The sequence below is a fragment of the Kryptolebias marmoratus genome, linkage group LG4, assembly GCF_001649575.2.
Source record: "Kryptolebias marmoratus isolate JLee-2015 linkage group LG4, ASM164957v2, whole genome shotgun sequence".
In the NCBI taxonomy this organism is placed as follows: Eukaryota; Metazoa; Chordata; class Actinopteri; order Cyprinodontiformes; family Rivulidae; genus Kryptolebias; species Kryptolebias marmoratus.
In genome coordinates this window covers 27,243,174-27,249,861 of record NC_051433.1, presented here as the reverse complement: position 1 = coordinate 27,249,861, position 6,688 = coordinate 27,243,174, and the positions used below count along the sequence as shown (strand labels likewise).

At 38.9% G+C, this 6,688-nt stretch overlaps 1 protein-coding gene across 3 annotated transcripts in view; it reads left to right on the top strand.

Annotated features, from left to right (window-relative positions):
• The window catches only part of cdk18 (cyclin dependent kinase 18), a 183,428-nt gene that overhangs the window by 89,076 nt on the left and 87,664 nt on the right, over positions 1 to 6,688 (top strand). Inside the window, exons 1-4 of one of the 3 annotated variants that reach the window (XM_017440239.3) lie at positions 1 to 128; positions 229 to 294; positions 430 to 493; positions 606 to 612. The exons of 1 other annotated variant lie outside the window; for it this stretch is intronic. The gene's annotated coding sequence lies outside the window, so the exon portion shown is untranslated. Of the gene's footprint in view, positions 139 to 228; positions 295 to 429; positions 494 to 605; positions 613 to 6,688 lie in introns of all 3 variants that reach the window. One more of the 3 variants, XM_017440240.3, reaches the window with a different exon arrangement.

Here is a 6,688-nt window from a genome sequence, read left to right as displayed (position 1 = left end):
TTCTACCGGCTTCCAGAGAGTANCTCTACAGCTGGCAAAAGTCAGCAAACTGTTGATAGCAATGGAAAAAGGGAAACTGTCTGACCTGCAGGGGAAAGGACTGGATGACATTGACATACATCCTGATGGTAAAATTTAGTATGCAACATCAGTTACAAAGATTCGTACATAACTTGTGTTGGGCCGTTAATTTTAATACTTTTGTCCTGACTGTTTTTACCCAACCAGATAAGGTTGCCACGACTGATGATGATTTTAAAGAAGAAACCATAGCTGACCTACATCAGCAGAGAGGTATTGTGGCTTGTTCAGTATGATTTAATGGTAAAGTTCTGAGACTGGACATTGTTTATAGATACTTGACTTCATTATTACTTTTCTGTATAATATATGTATATATTTATCATGATACATACTCCATCTTTTCAGATTCACAGCATGACAGCAATTAAAGTGGGTGCATCTTCTTTGAAGTGTTCAAATAAGAAGCAAGGTAAAAAGAGCATTGTATATTCACATTTCTGTCTAGAATATCTTATATTAAACATTTTTCATTGTTACTATTCTTCAGTAAAGATATTTTATTTTGTTTGCATGTATGACAGCTGGAAGGTGAGAAACAAGTGGACAGATGATGAAGTGAAGGCTGTTGAACGGCACATGTTACATTTCATAACAAGCTGCAAAGTACCAGGTAAAAGGGACTGTGACACCTGCCTCCAGGCAGCTGAACTACATTCATTACAGAATCGTAGCATCAAAAAGGAGAATGAATAAATAGAACTATCAAATCCTAAACTTGACTCAGGTGCAATTTTATCAGTGATAGCAAATTTTATTTTCATTGTCTGCTTTTGCTCAGTTCTGTCAAATTTGATTTTGTGTTTATACATATTTTTTTCCAACTTTCCAGTGGGTTTATTTACAGCACCTGTTCTAATTTCTTTCAGAAAATAGCATTTAGGATAAATGCAGACTATGCTCTTAGTCTTAAACAAAAGAATTGTACATGAAGGAACTGTTACGGTTATCACTTAAGTATTCAATATTACTTTGTTGTTGGCTAGATGTTTGTGATTGTGGTTTTTAGACTTTTATCAACAAATCCTCTGGAATGGGAATCATAAGTTTACTTTGAGTAAGTATGACACTTTTTATTTCAGCCAACCCGTCTAAACAAATTGTTCAGTTTCATAGACAGTGGAAGCTTTATTTATTTATTCATTTAATTTTATTCATCTATTATTTTGAATAGCACAATGTTCAAGAAACCTCATTGTTTAAGTTTACGTTTGTCACCAACAATTAAAAAAAAGAAAGAAAATCAAGAAAGTGAGTGTTTTGTTTTTTTTTCCCTCTCTTTCCAGATGAATGCTATCTGCAAAATTCATAAATGCTGTACAATAAGGATTAAACAGTTGACTTACCATATTCTTTGACTGTCTCTTTTAAGTCTCTGAACAACTCAGTTTTACTGTCTTGTATTTATTCCAGATGTTAATTGTCTGGTGAGTGTGACAAATACACAACTATGCTTATTATGCAGATATTTCAAACAGGCCATGTTGCAAATACTGACACTGTAGTTATCTGGTCTTCATAAGTCATATATACTGGAAAATACTGTGTGTATCTCTGGACCTCACAATTCACTTAGACATGTGACAGGTAAAAGTCCTCAAAAGTCACATAAACCAGACAATGTCCCCATAGGTCACATAAAAATCAGGTCAGCTCTAGCTAAAATCTGAATAGATAAATGTTTTCCTGGAAGCATAGATAGAGAACCATTTGATTTTCAGACCTCTAGAACCTTTGGAAAGGCACGTATCCATCTGTCCTATTTTTGTCATACGTCCTGATATTTCATGAAAACACGTAGGTGTGTGTATACATACACATTGATTTAAAAGCAAAGGCGATTCAGAAAATAATTTATTACTGCTTATGGATAAGACATATATATCCTCGAGGACTTGTGAATGTTATTGAACTGTGTTGGAACTTGAGCCTTAATCTTTGAGAAGTGAGGTTGTTCCGGTGAGTTGTAGCTGCCTTTTTGTGCAGTTAGTGCATGTGTACAGTTAAAACAGTGTAAAAAGGGTATAAAATTATATCTAAGCCTTGTTGTTGCTAGAAACCAGTTGGGATAATTTTAAAAGTAATTGGTAGCTATTCACATTGTAAATTTGTATAATTTACTGTTTTTGTTCTATGGAAGATGCCCATTGACCTTAACCCTCCTATCGTCCTCAAATATAATAACAAATTTGGTCCTTGGGGTCAATCTGACCCCATGGATATTTACCTTGTGAAAATGATTTACAGAATGTTGTTGACCTTGTTTTTGTGACAGTCACTTTGTTTATTTGTTGAATACATAAATAACCCCTTGAAAATCAGTGAGTTGACTTGTACTCTAGTGCCACCATCTGGCCAAACCTTTAAATTAGAATTTATCTTGAATTTTTCATAAAAATCTTCTCAAATTTACTTCTCAGGAAGAGCTCAAATGATGACTTGATGTCATCAACATGGCTGACTGCATATCTGGTGGGTCCTGGAACCATTTTGATCATATTACTAGCGCAACATCTACCCTGCTATTTCCGTGGAGAAAGGGATCATGGTATCTTTCCATTTTTGGAAGAGATCGTGTCTGCAGGTGGTTGACAGACAACAGGAGGGTCAACACTCTCATTCTCATCAGATGAGAATTCCTCAATATCAGGGTCCTCCTGAACACAGTCCTCTGTCTCAGAGACAATCTCCTCTAAGTCCAAGAGCTGTTCCAAAACATCTTTGACAGTAAACCTTTTCCCAGAAGACATTTTCAAAGAGAGAGCATGCAGATTGCAGTATATTCAGAGCACAATGAGGAATGATTTGGATAGAGGACTGAGATGCAAGCTTTTATATTTGTTCCTCCCTCATTTTTTATGAGGGTGGCACAGTGGAGTAGTGGTTAGAGCTCTTAGCAAGAAGGTTGCAGGATTGCTTCTCGGCCTGGGTCCTTTCTGGGTGGAGTTTGCATGTTCTGTGCACACGTGGGTTTATTCTAGGTACTCCGGTTTCCTCCCACAGACCAAAAACTTGCATGTTAGGTTAATCGATGACTCTAAAATTGACCCTAGGTGTGAGTGAAAGTGTAAATGGTTGTTTGTCTCTATGTGGCCCTGCGATGGACTTGCGACCTGTCCAGGGTGTCCCCCGCCTCTCGCACAGTGACTGCTGGAGATAGGCACCAGCGCCCCGTGAACCAGAATGGAGAAGCGGGTAAAGAAAATGGATGGATGGATGGATGATTTTGCATGAACTACCAATGTCCTTGCGGGACTACCACACACACACATTCATGCTGGATTCATGGTGCGGGAAGTATCAAAATAAATAAATAAAACAAAATATGTCAACTCAAAAGTATTAACTGCACCTGCAGATGTAGTCATGTTAGGTCACACACACTGATAGACAAGTTTAAACAGCTAAAACAGCTTGGGGTCAAATTGACCCCTGAGGACGACCAATGCGTGCAATATGTGTTCAGCACATTGAAAAAATATCAGCATGACAATTTTATCAAACTTTATTCCCATCAAATTAGGAAAAGTCACGAAACATGAAGCAAAAGAAAAAAAGTCAACTACTATTTTCTGAATGATAAACATTGAATGGGGTCAAATTGACCCCAAGGACGATAGGAGGTTTAAGTTTAAAGGCTTAGTACAGATCACGTCTACTTTATATAAAGCACAAATATGTGTTTTGTGGGTTATTAGCTTTATTTTAAGTTGTTTATTTTACTTCTAATGGTATTAGAAACCAATTGAAGTTAAATACTGAAGGTGCACTATAGAGCATTAGTATAAATGGAACAAGTAAATTTAATTGTAAATTATAGATGTTAATTTTATGAACATTTTGTGTAGACTGTCTTTTTTTATAGAGGATTTGTTGCGCAGTGGTTAGAACTGTCACCTCCTAGCAAGAAGGTTGCAGGACCACTTCCTGACCTGGAGCCTGGTTGGGAGGAATTTGCATGTTCTCCCTCTGCTCGTGTGGGTTTACTCCGGGTACTCTGGTTTCCTCCCACAGACTAAAAGCATTCATGTTAGGCTAATTGGTAACTCTAAATTGTCCATAGGTATGAGTGAGTGTGAATGGTTGTTTGTGTCATTTGTCTATGTGACCCTGTCGTGGACTTGTGACCTGTCCAGGGTGTCTCCCGCCTCTTTCACAGTGATGGCTAGAAATAGGCATCAGCTCCCCGCAATCTGGAAAGGTGAAGAGTGGATGGATGGATGGATGGATGTGGATTCCTGGAGTTCATTTCTTCATCTCATTGCTTTCAGTTGCCCTGCTGCCTGGTTTCTTGGTTATAGTTGAACACTTAATTTGCAGTGACTCCAAACCATATAGCTATAGCCAAAGCAGAATCTAAACTTTCTCTTGAAGGCTGCCAAAGCCAAATGGTAAAGTTGATTATGTTGCCTGGTGAACTCAAGTACATTTATTTCTCAATGATATGATACTCTCTGACTCACAAAAGTAAGGGGAATATTAGAGAGCATCCTCAGGCCAGCTGCTGATATTGTTAAACGACTTGGTACAAATGCATCCCCCAAAGCTTACCTCACTCAGCTTGAGTCAGCATTTGGAGTGGTTAAAGTGATGAAGACCTGTTTGCTACCTTCCTCGGCTCCAACCAAAAATCAGGTGAAAAACCATTTGCCTACTTAAACCGCCTCCAAACCCTCCTCACTAAAGCCATATCTAGAAGGGGAGTTTCAGCCGCTGAAGCTGACAAGCACATATTCCAGCAGTTCTGTAGAGGGTGCTGAGACCAGAGCCATTGGCCTCCAACTAGAGCACCAAAAGACCAACCCCCTATCATCCCCTGAACTGCTTTTGCTTTTGAGGACAGAGGAGGACAGGAGAGCAGCCAAAATCAATAGTATGAAAAAGCATCTTGAAAGCACAATAGCTGCAGCACGTCCATTAAGTTTTGAGCATGCCAGTATCTGAACCCGAAAATACTCTCAAAACAACAAAGAAACATGAAAAAAGTACTAAGCTTGAAAAGGATGTAGCTGAGCTCTGGAAACAGGTTGCAAAGCTAATTCAACAAGGGAGAAAAGACCTGAGGAAGCACAGAGTAGTCTTGCCCAAAATGAAATAAATAAATAATAAATCCAACCTCATATAAGCCATGGTTCTGTTTTAAGTGTGGCAGAGATGGCCACATTTCAGCTAAGTGTACTTTCAAGCTGAATCTTGGCCTTGTCCGTAGAAAAAAAATATATAGCTCAAAGAGAAACGAGACAGATTCTGGGCTTGCCAGGCAACCCTCAGAACATCTTTGCCAAAGAATAGAGCACCGTCCCACGGGATGACCGGGAGCCGTAGACCAGACAAGTCCCATAGTAAATATGATGGGTGTTTTCCTGAAAACAGCAGTAATACCACTTGCATGATGCCTGCTGGACTTTTGGGCTCTCGCTGTAATTTCACTAGATCTTTAGATGTAATATGCGAATCTATCCTAGACACTGGGTCTGAAGTAACAACAATTTCAGAGACTTTCCACAACAGATAGCTGTCAAACATACCCTTTCAGCCCATACATAGTATTCTTGAGGTTGAGGGGGCTGGGGGACAGGCAGTGCCTTACCTTGGGTGTGTAGAAGTCCTTCTCACTTTCCTTGTAAATGTCAATGCAACAGACGAGGGAATGCACATTTTAGCTCTCATTGTCCCAGAATGCTTGTTCAATAGCAAGATTCCTGTCTTAGTTGACATTAATGTCTTGCTAGAGCTTTACTTACATGGAGTCAGTCATGACAAGTCAACATTCTTCAAAATGGCAGGCAGTCTTGCGTTACTGCTCCAACATGTAGCTCGAGCCCTTGAAAGTGAAACTAAACCTTGTCCTGTTAAATTGCATTGTATTACCATTCCAGCCAGACACAAAATATGCCTCTTTGGAAATATCAGAATAGGAAAGACCAATCTCAATCATACCTTCTTGATCGAACCGCCTGAATCTTCTTTGCCAGGTGGGTTCTTTCTTCAGTGTGCACTAATTAACATTAACACAAGAGCTTCAAATAAGATTCCTGTCATTCTCAGTAACATCACTGATCATGCTGTCACTCTACATCCAAAGTGTGTCATTGGTGAAATCTCTGCTGTCCAGAGTGTATTGGCCCTGACCTTCACTGTGCCCAGATACAGTGATTCACATTTGAATTGGATGTTTACATTAATTAATTTGAATTGGATGTTTTTTTGAGCCTGGCAGCTGAAGGAGGAACAGCTTGTCCTGCTCGCTCTCGTCCTTACTGATAACTGATAACTTTGCCTGTGAATTATTTTTAAAGTCACAATTTTTATAATTATATTTACAATTAATTATATTTACATTATCGACATCATTACTGGATTACTTCAAACCTAAGGACTGGGAGATTTTCTCACTTTTATTTTTATTTTTACCTTACTTTTCTTCACCTCCAAGTTGAACTAGGGCAAAATGCCCCCGTCCGACCCCAAGGACATCAGCAGTATTCTACAAAGACTTCAGTTTTTAGAAATAAAGATTCAACGGCTGGAGGTGAACTTTGAGATCAACGCTACCTGTGGAAATGAAACAACTCTTCCTCAAATCAGCGGAGAGGTCATACACCCC